This window comes from Oncorhynchus keta, chromosome 10 (genome assembly GCF_023373465.1).
Source record: "Oncorhynchus keta strain PuntledgeMale-10-30-2019 chromosome 10, Oket_V2, whole genome shotgun sequence".
Taxonomy (NCBI): Eukaryota; Metazoa; Chordata; class Actinopteri; order Salmoniformes; family Salmonidae; genus Oncorhynchus; species Oncorhynchus keta.
This window is the reverse complement of record NC_068430.1, coordinates 42,686,535-42,703,141: the sequence shown is the minus strand read 5'-3', so window position 1 is coordinate 42,703,141 and position 16,607 is coordinate 42,686,535. Positions and strand designations below refer to the sequence as shown.

At 39.5% G+C, this 16,607-nt stretch overlaps 1 pseudogene; it reads left to right on the top strand.

The window, feature by feature from the left end:
• Positions 1 to 9,426: 9,426 nt before the first annotated feature.
• Positions 9,427 to 16,607, top strand: part of LOC118388789 (sodium- and chloride-dependent GABA transporter 2-like) — a 123,353-nt pseudogene continuing 116,172 nt past the window's right edge.

Here is a 16,607-nt window from a genome sequence, read left to right as displayed (position 1 = left end):
CGGCACTCTCCCTGGGTCGACCGCCCACCTATCTATCTCCTCCCAAGTTGTGTAGTCCAGATTCTGCTCTGATGCTGGCCGCTGTTGTTGCTGCTGCTGCTGCTGTCGTCGCTGTCCTTTACCACGCCGCTTGGTCCGATTTGGGTGGGTGATTCTGTAATGAATTTCCAACATTATTGCAACATTATTGTAATTACTCATTATTATACTGTACTTACACTGTAATGTAAAATGTAACAGATTTTCTTGACATGACCCTCACCTAAAGGTCACTGGATGTGTGTACACTACTTTAACATAATTGCCATGTTATTTCTTAGTAAATGTCTGGTCATTTATGTGCTGTAAAATATAGCTTGGACACACCTACTCATTCAATGGTTTTTCTTAATTTTTACTATCTTCTACATTGTAGAATAATAGTGAAGACATCAAAACTATGAAATAGCACATATGGAATCACACTATGGGCCTTAAAGAGGCCTTGACAGAATGCTTTTATTTAAATCATATTTCATTGACTGAAGTTTTAGATTCCATCCACAGTAATTAGGCACAGTCCAAACTAGAAATTGTTGATCATGCTGATATGTTGAAATACTACATAATATACAGCATATTTTAGACTGTTGAAATCAGTGGACTTTGGTATGAGGTAATAAAAAAATACATCTGTCAAACTAGATGTAACATTATCACTCTCCATTACATTTCAATAGTTTTGCAAGAACTGTACATTAGATGTATTATGCCCCCTTTTCCTATTAATTTAAGTGTTCAAGTTCTGTCACTTCTCTATCCTCTATCCATGTAATGAATTTCCTCCTCTTCTTCCGAAGAGGAGAGGCGAAACGGATCAGAGGACCAATAAGCGGCGTGGTAATTGTCCATGGTTCTTTTTAATGCGTTAAGGTACACATGAACAACTGACTACAAAAAAACAAGAAATGTGAAAACTCAAAACAGTCCTATCTGGTGCAAAGACAGAGACAGGAACAATCACCCACAAACACACAGTGAAACCCAGGCTACCTAAGTATGATTCTCAATCAGAGACAACCAATGACACCTGCCTCTGATTGAGAACCATACTAGGCCGAAACATAGAAATTCCCAAAACCTAGAAAAACAAACATAGACTTCCCACCCAACTCACGCCCTGACCATACTAACTAAATACAAAACACAGGAAATAAAGGTCAGAACGTGACAATCCATTGTAAAGTCATAATGCTGAGAGTTTATTTGTTCACATTACACAAATCCATGCCTCTTCAGGATTCACATTTGGTGCGATAGGTGTGGTGGATAGTGGTTAGAGTGTTGGGCTAGTAACTGAAATGTTTCTGGATCGAATCCTCAAGCTAAGGAGGTAAAAATCTGTAATTCTGAACAAGGCAGTTAAGCCACTGTTCCCTGGTAGGCCGTCATTGTAAATAAGAATTTGTTCTTAACTGACTTGCCTGGCAGCGTAATAGTCAAAACTAACTGCCGCCAACTCTTAGCTATGATGTGGGCTTGCCCCAACGGAAAGGGGGATACCTAGTGTTAGGGTTGCGTCAATTCGAATCTGGTATCAGAACAAGTTATGACACTGAGTCACCAATTGTATACTATGTACTTTTATTAGCTAAGCAATAAATGTTAAATGCAATTTTCATATATATGGGTTCGCTGTAATACCACGCAGGGCAGAACAGAGAACTAGCCAACACACTAATATTATCTTCTAAAATACTCTGACAGAAGTAGTTCCTCTTCTGAGCTGGCCTGTCAGAGTAGAGACTGGGCGTGGTTTAAACTCACGCAGCCTATCGTTGGCGCAGTGGCTGGTCCCAGCCCCCGAGCGCTCCAGTTGATAGATGTAACTGTTGCTGTGTAGAATATCTATGCGCTTATACCAGTCTCTATCAGTTTTGCACATCGAGAGACTGACATTTTTTCCCATTCCTCCTTGCAAAACAGCTCGAGCTCAGTGAGGTTGGATGGAGAGCATTTGTGAACAGCAGTTTTCAGTTCTTTCCACAGATTCTCGATTGGATTCAGTTCTGGACTTTGACTTGGCCATTCTAACACCTGGATATGTTTATTTTTGAACCATTCCATTGTAGATTTTGCTTTATGTTTTGGATCATTGTCTTGTTGGAAGACAAATCTCCGTCCCAGTCTCAGGTCTTTTGCAGACTCCATCAGGTTTTCTTCCAGAATGGTCCTGTAATTGGCTCCATCCATCTTCCCATCAATTTTAACCATCTTCCCTGTCACTGCTGAAGAAAAGCAGGCCCAAACCATGATGCTGCCACCACCATGTTTGACAGTGGGGATGGTGTGTTCAGGGTGAGGAGCTGTGTTGCTTTTACACCAAACATAACGTTTTGCATTGTTGCCAAAAAGTTCAATTTTGGTTTCATCTGACCAGAGCACCTTCTTCCACATGTTTGGTGTGTCTCCCAGGTGGCTTGTGGCAAACTTTAAATGGCACTTTTTATGGATATCTTTAAGAAATGGCTTTCTTCTTGCCACTCTTCCATAAAGGCCAGATTTGTGCAATATACGATTGATTGTTGTCCTATGGACAGAGTCTCCCACCTCAGCTGTAGATCTCTGCAGTTCATCCAGAGTGATCATGGGCCTCTTGGCTGCATCTCTGATTAGTCTTCTCCTTGTATGAGCTGAAAGTTTAGAGGGACTGCCAGGTCTTGGTAGATTTGCAGTGGTCTGATACTTCTTCCAGTTCAATATTATCGCTTGCACAGTGCTCCTTGGGATGTTTAAAGCTTGGGAAATCTTTTTGTATCCAAATCTGGCTTTAAACTTCTTCACAACAGTATCTCGGACCTGCCTGGTGTGTTTCTTGTTCTTCATGATGCTCTCTGCGCTTTTAACGGACCTCTGAGACTATCACAGTGCAGGTGCATTTATACGGAGACTTGATTACCTGAAATGTGGCAAAAGGTCGCAAAGTTCATGGGGGCCGAATACTTTCGCAAGGCACTGTACCTTGTTATTAGCTTGTACCTATAATTGTTGATCAGTTAGGTTGCATGTTAACTAACTACCAATACACTGCTTAAAAGTATAATTGTTCATAATGTGTAGGTTTACTAGTTGAAAAGAAAATATATCTAATGTAATTGTTCAATTGTTTGTAATGTGTAATTGTTCAATATTTCAATGTGTTCTGTTTAAAAATGTAAATATCTGATCATATAAAATGTGTTGTGTTTATATTACATTTAAAAATAAAATATGTGATAATAAACTAACAAATGTCAAATCAGATTTATCACCGAGATGGCCAGTCAATTTGAGTAACGCTATTGTGTATTCTACATAATGAAGCAGTTTTATGTTATTACGTAATGACCTCATTGTAACGGCGTTCATTTGTTGAAGGAGAGTCAGACCAAAATGCAGCGTGGTGGTTACTCATGATCTTTAATGAAAAAATAGCGATACATGAAATAACTAAATAAATACAAAACAACAAACGGAACGAGAAAACCTATACAGCCTGTCTGGTGAACACTAACACCAATCAGAGACAACGAGAATCACCTGACTCTGATTGAGAACCGCCTCAGGCAGCCAAACCTATGCTACACCCCTACTCAGCCGCAATCCCAATGCCTACAAAACCCCAATACAAAACACAACATTTAAAACCCATGTCACACCCTGGCCTGACCAAATATATAACGAAAACACAAAATACTATGACCAAGGCGTGACACTCATCACTTAATGACATCACAACATAATTTAGCAACAAATCAACCTGCCTCTAGCAACTTCCCCTGAAAATTAGTTGGCAACACTGCTCAAATGGCCCTTTGTATTTGGCTGCGTGACTAAGTTACTCAAAACAAGAGAGGAAAAACACTGGCTTCTTCTTACATAAAACAAACAGACAGTGGAAATGTACAGGTTCAAGGCTTATACAGAGCATGTGCATAACAGAGTTTGTAATTTTCCGCCATACTATTACCAATGTGCCCTCTTGAGAATGAATGTTGAGAGATCTCGACTTAAAAATAAAATAGATTCACTGTTGCAATCGAAGTCATTCCAAAGGGAAGGTTTAACCTGTTGCGACGAGCAATCCCGTATCCGGGACCGTAATTATAGCCTCAAGCTCATTACCATAACGCAACGTTAACTATTCATGAAAATCGCAAATGAAATTAAATAAATATATTGGCTCACAAGCTTAGCCTTTTTTTTTTAACAACACTGTCATCTCAGATTTAAAAAAAAATGATTTTCAACCATAGCTACACAAGCATTTGTGTAAGAGTATTGATAGCTAGCATAGCATTAAGCCTAGCATTCAGCAGGCAACATGTTCACAAAAACAAGAAAAGCATTCAAATAAAATAATTTACCTTTGAAGAACTTCGGATGTTTTCAATGAGGAGACTCTCAGTTAGATAGCAAATGTTCCGTTTTCCAAAAATATTATTTGTGTAGGAGAAATCGCTCCGTTTTGTTCATCACGTTTGGCTAAGAAATTCAGTCATTCCAACGCATACTTTTTTCCAAATTAACTCCATAATATCGACATAAACATGGCAAACGTTGTTTAGAATCAATCCTCAAGGTGTTTTTCACATATCTATTCGATGATAAATCACTCGTTGCAGTTTGCTTTCTTCTCTGTTCAAGATGGAAAAATGCACGCACCTGGAGATTACGCAATAGTTTCGACGGAGGACACCGAGCGGACACCTGGTAAATGTAGTCTCTTATGGTCAATTTTCTAATGATATGCCTACAAATACGTCACAATGCTGCAAACACCTTGGGGAAACAACCGAAAGTGTAGGCTCATTCCTTGTGCAATCACAGCCATATAAGGAGACATTGGAACACAGCGCCTCCAAAATCTGTCTCACTTCCTGTATGAAATTTCATCTTGGTTTCGCCTGTAGCATTAGTTCTGTGCACTCACAGACAATATCTTTGCAGTTTTGGAAACGTCAGAGAGTTTTCTTTCCTAAGCTGTCAATTATATGCATAGTCGAGCATCTTTTCGTGACAAAATATCTTGTTTAAAATGGGAACGTTTTTCATCCAAAAATGAAATACTGCCCCCAGAGGTTCAAAAGGTTAACAGAGCATATAAAGTGTGACCATATTTTATCACTCATCATCAATGAAGCCATTTAATCTCTCTGGGATAGGTGGGACGCAATCGTCTCACTTTGCCAATAGCCAGGGAAAATGCAGAGCACCATATTCAAATAAAATACTATAAAAATCAAACTTTCATTAAATCACACATGTATGATACCAAATTAAAGCTACACTCGTGAATCCAGCCAACATGTCAGATTTCAAAAAGGCTTTTCGGCGAAAGGATAAGATGCTATTATCTGATGATAGCACAACAGTAAACAATGAGAGAGTAGCATATTTCAACTCTGCAGGCGCGACACAAAACGCAGAAATAAAATATAAATCATGCCTTACCTTTGACAAGCTTCTTTTGTTGGCACTCCAATATGTCCCATAAACATCACAAATGGTCCTTTATTCGATTCATTCCATCCATATATATCCAAAATGTCAATTTATTTGGCGCGTTTGATCCAGAAAAACACTGGTTCCAACTTGACCAACGTCACTACAAAATATCTCAAAAGTTACCTGTAAACTTTGCCAAATATTTCAAACTACTTTTGTAATACAACTTTAGGTATTTTTAAATGTAAATGATCGATACAATTGAAGATGGGATGATCTGTGTTCAATACAGGAAGACAACAAACTCAAGCATGCTTTCTTGTCTTGTGCAACTATCAAACAGTACAGATAATGTCACACTTCTTCAAGATGGCCTATAGCATTTGCCAAGGACAGCTATTGCTTAAATTCAACCCAGAATTCAACTAAAAATAGACAAATCTATAGGCCTAGGGTTTCAAGCTGTGGTTAGAATGTAATGATAGTTAGTTATATTGAATTGTGTTTGATTGTCAACGCAACCAAAGATCAACATTTGAAGAGATTTTGCCTTTTGCCCCAGCACCGTAAAATCAAGTCACATTTTATTAGGCACATGCTCCGAATACAACAGGTGAAATGCTCACTTACGAGCCCCTAACCAACAATGCAATTAAAAAGATATGAATAACAATAAGAAATAAAAGTAACTAGTTGTCAGATCTCCCCACTGAGATGTGGGTGTGGAGTTAGGCGCAGGAGAAACAAGTTTAGAAGAAAAGGGCGTTTTTCTCAACCAGCTCAAAAAATAACAGGACACCGGACTACAGCAGTAGCCACAGAACCCCACTCAGACACAGTCCAGGGAAAAACCACCTGTCAAACATGAACTAATGAAAACAACCCCAAAGGAAATGTCGAGATAAACACCCCCCTAATAAACCCAAATGAAACCAGGTGAAACACAAAACAGACATAACTAAAAGAAAAGGAAAAAGGATCAGTGGCAGCTAGTAGACCGGCGACGATGACCGCCGAGCGCCATCCGAACAGGGAGAGGAGCCACCTTTGGTGGAAGTCGTGACACTAGTAATTAAAGAGCAGCAGTAAAATAACAATAGCGAGACTATATACAGGAGGGAGCAGGTACAGAGTCAATGTGTGGGGGCACCGGTTAGTCGAGGTAATTGAGGTAATATGTACATGTAGATAGAGTTATTAAAGTGACTATGCATAGATGATGACAACAGAGAGTAGCAACAGTGTAAAAAGGGACGGGGGCAATGTGAATAGTCTGGGTCGATCTTAGTCCTGTATTGATGCATTGCCTGTTTGATTGTTCGTCGGAGGGCATAGCGGGATTTCTTCTAAGCTTCTGGGTTAGAGTCCCGCTCCTTGAAAGCAACAGTCTAGTCTTTAGCTCAGTGCGGATGTTGCCTGTAATCCATGGCTTCTGGTTGACCTATGTACGTATGGTCACCGCGGGGACGTCATCGATGCAGTTATTGATGAAGCCAATGACTGATGGGGTGTACTTCTCAATGCCATCAAAAGAATCCCGGAACATATTCCAGTCTGTGCTTGCAAAACAGTCCAGTAGCTTAGCATCTGCTTCACCTGACCAATTTGTTATTGATCGAGTTACTGGTGCTTCCTGCTTTATTCATTTTTGCTTATAATCAGGAATCAGTAGGATAGAATTATGGTCAGATTTTCCAAATGGAGGGTGAGGGAGAACTTTGTATTTATCTCTGTCTGTGGAGTAAAGGTGGTCCAGAGTTGCACATTTAACATGCTGACAGAAATTCAGTAAGACAGATTTAAGTTTCCCTGCATTAAAGTCCCCGGCGACTAGGAGCGCCACCACTGGGTGAGCGTTTTCCTGTTTGCTTATGGCGGAATACAGCTCATTCAGTGCAGTCTTTGTGCCAGCATCGGTCTGTGCACAGCTATGAAAAATACAGATGAAAACTCTCTAGGTAGATAATGTGGTTTACAGCTTATCATTAGATACTCTATCCCAGGTGAGCAAAACCTCAAGACTTCCTTAGATATCGTGCACCAGCTGTTATTTACAAAGATACACAGTCCGCCACCTCTTGTCTTATGAGACGCCGCTGTCCTGTCCTGCCGATACAGTGTATAACCATATGTTGGTAATGTTGTCGTTCAGCCACGACTCTGTGAAGAATAAGATATTACAGTTTTGAATGTCCAATTGGTAGTTTAATCTTCTCTGTACGTCATCGATTTTATTTTCCAAAGATTGCACGTATGCTAGCAGAAAGCAAGGTAGTGGGGGTTTATTCGATCGCCTACGAATTCTCGGGAGACAGTCTGACCTCTGCCCCTTTTATCTTCGCCTCCTCTTCACACAAATGACGGGGATCTGAAACTGTTCCCGGGAAAGCAGCATGTCATTCACGACGGGCTCGTCAGACTCATTAAAGGAAAAAAAGTATTCTGCCAGTTCGTAATGAGTAATCGATGTTCTGATGACTAGAAGTTATTTTTGGTCAAAAGAGACGGTAGCAGGAACATTATGTACAAAATTAGAAAAAGAATGAAAAACGAAATGAACAAAAAAACACAATTGGTTATGAACATGTAAAACGTCAGCCTTCTCCGGCGCCATCTTACGATCACTAACTATTCACTAATCAGCTTTGGGTGTGTGGTAGATTCTGCCTATTATATACCATTTTTGGTTAGACAATGCTAATAATTAGAGGTAGAAACTGTTGCAAACATTTGCACCAACATTGGGCACTGGCACCTAAAATGACAAACTGAAGGCAAACAAGACGAAGCCAATTGATATGAAATGCATTCCATGAAGCATTCCTCTCATATCAAACAAAAGAAGGGACAATGTTTAGAACTTTTTCAAATGTAATTGTATAAAATATAATTCATTTCTTATAATTATAATTTTAATTCAAATGTGGCCTATAGTGTCCAGTAGCCAGGGGCGGACTGGCCATCAATAGCCCAGTGGGCCTGTCTAACTTGTTTTTTTTTGCTCAAAATAATCACTATCTGGCTAACAATGGGGGACTTGAGAACAAAAATGGGCCAGTGTGGGGGCCACAAGGGGAAAAAAAGTGTTGATGTGTTTAAAATGCCAGGGCCAATTTCTGGTCACAGTCCACCCATACCCATAGACCACTACAGTCTTACATTCTGACATCATTCAAATGGGACTAACTGCATGACAAGTGCTTGAAACTAGTGCACTATTGCCATCTACAGTACAACTACTTGTAGGTAAATGACTTACTTTCACTGGGACAAAAACAATCACCACTCACTCACCAAGGAACTCAGAACCACCTGTAGTAACATTGCATGAACAGATGGTGGTAGTAACGCACTGCAACTGTGACATGGATATGGTTGTGGTAAAGTCATGTTATTGGAACTTCATGCATTGATTATACTTTTGTAATAATAATAAGACGATTTTTATGGTATCAGAGGTGTCACGCACCTAATTACTGAAGGGCCATTGATGGCCAAATTCAATATAATTGAATTTAACAATATCTTAAATTTGTACATTTTGATAATTTTCATTTTCATTTGACAATATCAATACAATATTTATCAGACGCTCTTCTCCAGAGCCACTTACAGTCAGCTCATTCAACTAAAGGTTGCTAGATATGACAGTATTTGTCAAAACAAATCATTACAAAGTCAGTGCTAGTAGAAAAAGACACCTGTTAGTACAAGAAAACCAGTAAAACAGTAAGGTAATCATTTTTCTATTAGGGGTAGGGGTTTTAGGGGGATAACAGTGAAGGATCCTAAATGTTTATGTTTATAATTAACTAACATCACTTTTATATCAGTCTTACATAACGTTTTGTGTGTTGACACAATTGAGTGATCTCTAACCTTTGGCCAGAATCGTGAAATGTAGATCATTTATTAACACTTAGAATAAAAGAGCATCTTTCTCAGTTTTGCCTTTTCAGAGCGCTCTGCCATACAGTAAGTCCACATAGGCAAATATAGCATAACATTCAGGTAATAAAAATACGAGAAAAACATTGCGATGAACGAAGTTGAGAGGCGTTCAGAGGAAAGTCTTGAAGAATGCTGCTCAGCTACAAAGCGTGGAGAATGGTGAGCACTACAGATTTCATTGTTTTCTTTGAGCTAGATGTTTAGGTAACACTTTATATTACAGTGCCTTTATTACAGTGGAATTATTCCTGTAAGTACAGTACAACAGTATTGTAATTACTCATTATTATACTGTACTTACACTGTAATGTAAAATGTAACAGATTTTCTTGACGTGACCCTCACCTAAAGGTCACTGGATGTGTGTACACTACTTTAACATAATTACTGTGTCATTAACATGTTATTTCTTAGTAAATGTCTGGTCATTTATGTGCTGTAAAATATAGCTTGGACACAACTACTCATTCAATGTTTTTTCTTTATTTTACTATTTTCTACATTGTAGAATAATAGTGAAGACATCAAAACTATGAAATAGCACATATGGAATCACACTATGGGCCTTAAAGAGGCCTTGACAGAATGCTTTTATTTAAATCATATTTCATTGACTGAAGTTTTAGATTCCATCCACAGTCATTAGGCACAGTCCAAACTAGAAATTGTTGATCATGCTGATATGTTGAAATACTACATAATATACAGCATATTTTAGACTGTTGAAATCAGTGGACTTTGGTATGAGGTAATAAAAAAATACATCTGTCAAACTAGATGTAACATTATCACTCTCCATTACATTTCAATAGTTTTGCAAGAACTGTACATTAGATGTATTATGCCCCCTTTTCCTATTCATTTAAGTGCTCGTGTTCTGTCACTTCTCTATCCTCTATTCATTGTAAAGTCATAATGCAGAGAGTTTATTTGTTCACATTACACAAATCCATGCCCCTTCAGCATTCACATTTGGTGCGATAGGTGTGGTGGATAGTGGTTAGAGTGTTGGGCTAGTAACTGAAATGTTTCTGGATCGAATCCTCAAGCTAAGAAGGTAAAAATCTGTCATTCTGAACAAGGCAGTTAACCCACTGTTCCCTGGTAGGCCGTCATTGTAAATGAGAATTTGTTCTTAACTGACTTGCCTAGCAGCGTAATAGTCGAAACTAACTGTCGCCAACTCTTAGGTATGATGTGGGCTTGCCCCAAGGGAAAGGGGGATACCTAGCGTTAGGGTTGTGTCAATTCGAATCTGGTATCAGAACAAGTTATGACACTGAGTCACCAATTGTATACTATGTACTTTTATTAGCTAAGCAATAAATGGTAAATGCAATTTTCATATATATGGGTTCGCTGTAATACCACGCAGGGCAGAACAGAGAACTAGCCAACACACTAATATTATCTTCTAAAATACTCTGACAGAAGTAGTTCCTGCTTCTGAGCTGGCTTGTCAGAGTAGAGACTGGGCATGCTTTAAACTCACTCAGCCTATCGTTGGCACACAGGCTGGTCCCAGCCCCCGGGCGCTCCAGTTGATAGATGTAACTGTTGCTGTGTAGAATATATATGCGCTCATACCCTAGATACTGTTATCACACATCTGGTTCCTGTTATTGCTAAGTTTGAGTTCTAACAAAAGACAGTCTGTTTGCTACACTACGTTCTGTATGTGTCCCCCACAACTCATGATAACTGCCTATACCCAAGGTTAGCCATAGCCTTTCTGCTAATGTTACTTCTAACACACACAGACATCCTCATGATAGGCCAAGCATATTTTCAACCCTCACACTAGTCAGTTGTCCAACTGAATGTATTCAACTGAAATGTGTCTTCTGCATTTAACCTAGCCCCTCTGAAGCAGAGAGGTGCGGGGGGCTGCCTTAATCAACATCCACGTCTTCAGCGCCTGGGGAACAGGCGGTTAACTGCCTTGCTCATAGCAGAACGACAGATTTTTACCTCAGGAATTCAATCTAGCAACCTTCCAGTTACTGGCCCAACGCTCTAACCACTAGGCTACCTGCCACCATGCCGCCCAAGGGTCAATACTGTACATTCATGATTTGCCTTCTGTCTGTACTGGGTCTGAAATTCAAATGTATTCAGATGATACAGTGATATATGTCCATGCAAAGAGCAAAAAACAAGCTGCATAAGAACTCACTACTGTAATGGTCCAGGTTACAAAGTGGCTCAGGGACTCATGTTTGCATATCAAAAAACAGTCAGCATGTTCCTCACAAAGAGGGCAACTGATGCTACTGAGCCAGATGTCTATGTGTCAGGGGAGAAGCTCCAGGTGGTATCTGATTTTAAGTTCATTTTAAGTTCATTATAAGGCATCATACTTAAATAACCAAATTCAACCCAGCTAATTCCCGATATATACGAAATTGTTTGGCTACAGAGGTAGCAAAACTGTACTTCAAATCTATGATACTCCCCCACTTAACAAACTGCTTGTCTAGTTGGGCCCAAGCTTGCTGTACAACATTAAAACCCATTTAGTCGGTCAACAAAGAGTCTCTCAAAGTGCTTGATAGGAAGCCCACTTGTTACATCCATAGGAAGCATGAACTCCTGTGCAATACACCGATGAATGTCTTGTATTCAAGATCCGAAATGGCCTGGCTCTCCCTCCACTCAGTAATTTTGTTAAACAGAAAACCCAAACCTATGGCAGCAGATCCACAAGGTCTGTCATGAGAGGTGACTGTATAGTTATGGCTGGGGGGCAGTATTGAGTAGCTTGGATGAATAAGTTGCCCAAAATAAACGGCCTGCTCCTCAGTCTCAGTTGCGAATATATGCATATTATTAATATTATTGGATAGAAAACACTCTAAGGTTTCTAAAACTGTTTGAATGATGTCTGTGAGTATAACAGAACTCATATGGCAGGCAAAATCCTGAGGAGAAATCAAAACAGGAAGTGAGAAATCTGAGCTTCGTATGTATTCACCACAGTTCCCAATGAAATCCCCTTGAGATATTAATGATGTTGCACTACCTAGGGGTTCCACTAGATGTCAACCATCTATAGAAATTTGAATGAGACTTCTACTGTGTTGTGGGACTGAATGAGAGCTGAATCTATCAGGTGACTGGCAGTCAGCCATTTTCTGATCATTCCTCATGGTATCCACTTGCGTTCCATTGCTCATCAAGACAGAAACTAATACTCCGGTTGGAACTTTATTGAAGATATATGTTAAAAACATCCTAATGATTGATTCTGTACATAGTTTGAAATGTTTCTTTGACCTGTAATATAACTTTTTGAAGTTTTTGTCCGACGTAACGCTGACCAGAATGAGCGTTTGGATATGTTTACCAAATGCGCTAACAAACAGAGGTATTTGTACATAAATAACGGACATATCGAACAAAACAGTGAATGTAACGCGCCAATGTAAACTCATGTTTTGATAAATATGAACTTTATCAAACAAAACATACATGAATTGTGTAACATGAAGTCCTTTGAGTGTCATCCGATGAAGATCATCAAAGGTTAGTGATTAAATGTATCTCTATTTGTGCTTTTTGTGACTCCTCTTTGGCTGGGATAATGGCTGTTTTTATTGTGGTTTGGTGGTCACCTAACATAATCGTTTGTGGTGCTTTCGCCGTAAAGCCTATTTGAAATCGGACACTGTGGTGGGATTAACAACAAGACTACCTTTAAAACGATATAAGATACATGTATGTTTTAATTATGATATTTTTGATGTTTTGAATTTGGCGCCCTGCACTTTCACTTGCTGTTGTCATATCATCCCGTTAACGGGATTGCAGCCATAAGAATTTCTTAAGGAGAAGCACCTTTAGTCAATCTGCTTTCTCTGTGAGAGCTTCCCATGTCTGGAATAGCCTACCATCAGACACACACACACACACACACACACACACACACACACACACACACACACACACACACACACACACACACACACACACACACACACACACACACACACACACACACAACATACCACCTATAACAAAGAAACATGAAGACAAAAAGGAATCCCTAGCTGTGTATTGTTGCTTTCCATGCTGTCTGTAGCTGGTGAAGTGTGGATACACTTTGTTGCTTTTATGCATTTTGTTTTGTTGCTTTTTGCGTGCTGCTTGTTCTATGTTTACGTGTGCTCACTGCTCTTTAATTGTCTGTATTGTTATTGTAATTGTTTTTAATAACTTGCCCAGGAACTGCAGTTGAAAATTATCCAGCTGGCTAAAACTGACACTTTTCCTGAAATGTTGATTCATGTGCACTTGTCACGGTCGTCATATGGAGGAGACCAAGCCGCAGCATCGTAAGAGTACATACTTCTTTATTAAAGAAAGAACACTGAACAAAACTAACCAAAAAAACTAAACTAACCGTGAAGCAAATATGAGTAGTGCAGACAGGCAGCTAAACATAGAATAAGAACCCACAAATACCCTAGACAAAATGGCTCCCTAAATATGGTCCCCAATCAGAGACAACGATAAACAGCTGCCTCTGATTGGGAACCAATTCAGGCCACCATAGACATACAAATACCTAGACTCACAAAAAACCCTGGAAATACAAAAACATAGCCACCCTAGTCACACCCTGACATAACCAAAATAGTAAAGAAAACAAAGATAACTAAGGTCAGGGCGTGACAGTACCTTCCTGGCTGGATGCCCATTCTAGCCCGACCAATACGAGGAGCTGGAATAGAGCACACCGGGCTATAATAGTGTACTACGGTAAGCACGAGGAGTTGGCTCAGGTCTCCAACCTGACTCAGCCAATCTCCTCGTGTGCCCCCCAATTTTTTTTTATTGGGGCTGCCTCTCGGGCTTCCGTGCTAGCCGTGTCCCCTCGTATCGTAACTAAGGTCAGGCCGTGACAGCACTGTTCCTGTAAAAATAAAAATAATCTCAAAACTGCAATCCACTTTAATGACCGGACATTGTTCCACGTAATGGAAACAGATTATAATGTTAGAATACATGAACTTCCTGCTCAAATTCACTGGTGTTACCTAAACTATAAAACCCATCAAGAGTAATCAGAAATCACAGAAGGTTTCCGATTCAACTATTCAGACCTCTACTGCAAATGGCCCACTGCATCCCTTACAGCCCGATATAGCCGAGTGAGCACGACTAACTCTTCTATTCTTACCAGTAGGAAAAGAATATAACCCATTCTCAAACAACGTTCTGCGCTTACCTCTATCGTAAGGTTAAAAACAAACTTGACAATTATCTCTTCTCTTTTGACTTCCTTACTTATGAAAAGTCCATGACTTTAAGAGTAACATGTAAAATGCCAAATTTACAAAATACACCAGTCAGTCCATAATAAAAAATCGAGTTATTTAAATATGATTCCATTCTCAATATGTTATTCCAGCAGACCATTTAGGCAACAGACAACGTATTACATCGAAATCTCCTCGCTTTTTATGTTGAATAAATGAGCTTTTCAATTTGAACTAAGCAAGCTGTTAAAATGTTCAGTTTATATCTTAAACAAACACTGGTGGAAGTATATGTCCAGACAAAACATCCAATACTTGAATTACAATCAGAACCCCATTTTTTTGTCAATATCATAGACACAATGCTATTGAAATGACAAATAAATCCTGCAAATAACTCAATTGCAATGGTTTGTAGTCTTAAAATCTGGCACATAATAACAACACATTTCCCAGAAAATAGTCGTAATTAATGGTCCAAGCTTTCTCCGCAGAGATTCTCACATGCGCAAAAGGAATAGATTTGCAGTCAATGAGTTAAATCGACATTCATTGACTCGGAAACAGATCTTGTGCTTTCCAATAAATTCAGATTATGTGTAAGGGGTGCGTACTGGCGGCAGAGAAGTCAGACGCAGGAAAGCAAAAACTGTGTTTCCAACAGCTCAGTTTAATAATAAAAACCCACCGGAAACCAGAACAATCAATAAATGGGTACAACACCCGACGCACACCAGACATAACGTACATAAGCACTTACAATAAACAATACTGGACAAGGACATGGGGGGAACAGAGGGTTAAATACACAACATGTAATTGATGGAATTGAAACCAGGTGTGTGGGAAGACAAGACAAAACAAATAGAAAATGAAAGGTGAATTAGCTCTAACTTTATGGAAAAAGGTTTATTCAATAAATATAACAACTCCTCTCATACTGGGAAGGAAATAAAAAAACAATTTTCAGGCCTCAAGGGCAGTTTTATATCAAATGTAGTACCCGAAAGGAGAAAATCCAATAAGCGTTTTATAGTTACATCGTTAGGGTAAATTAATCAATAGTGGACACACTCCAATCGGTTTCCGAGACAATTGTCCAGACTCAAATTTAACTTTAAATTTTTTCCATTATTTTACCAGGTAAGTTGACTGAGAACACATTCTCATTTACAGCAACAACCTGGGGAATAGTTACAGGGGATGAATGAGCCAATTGTAAACTGGGGATTATTAGGTGACCGTGATGGTTTTTGAGGGCCAGATTGGGAATTTAGCCAGGACACCAAGGTTAACACCCCTACTCTTACGATAAGTGCCATGGGATCTTTAATGACCTCAGAGAGTCAGGACACCCGTTTAACTTCCCATCCGAAAGACGGCACCCTACACAGGGCAGTGTCCCCAATCACTGCCCTGGGGCATTAGGATGTTTTTTAGACCAAAGGAAAGAGTGCCTCCTACTAGCCCTCCAACACCACTTCCATCAGCATCTGGTCTCCCATCCAGGGACTGACCAGGACCAACCCTGCTTTGATTCAGAAGTAAGCCAGCAGTGGTATGCAGGGTGGTAATGCTGCTGGAACATAATAATAATGCTTAAAGCTAGCGTCCCTCCTGGCCAACATCCAGTAAAATTGCAGAGCGCCAAATTCTAAAACAGAAATATTAATTGTGTTGCCATCCTGTTAGAAGGTAACAGATTATTTTATTACAATGGTTAAACTGTTTTTTTTTTCATTGTGTTCAATGGTGTTATTTGCCCCCTGGGCTTTCTGGTACTTTCTGGTACTTAGACTGTACGCAAACAGGAAGTAGAGAATTGTTCCGCACGCATAGAAGCAGCTAAAAACAACGCTATGGTGCAGGTCTTTCAGTGTAGTTATTTCTTGTCACGCTTCAGCCTTGGAAAATATTTGTTTGTAAATT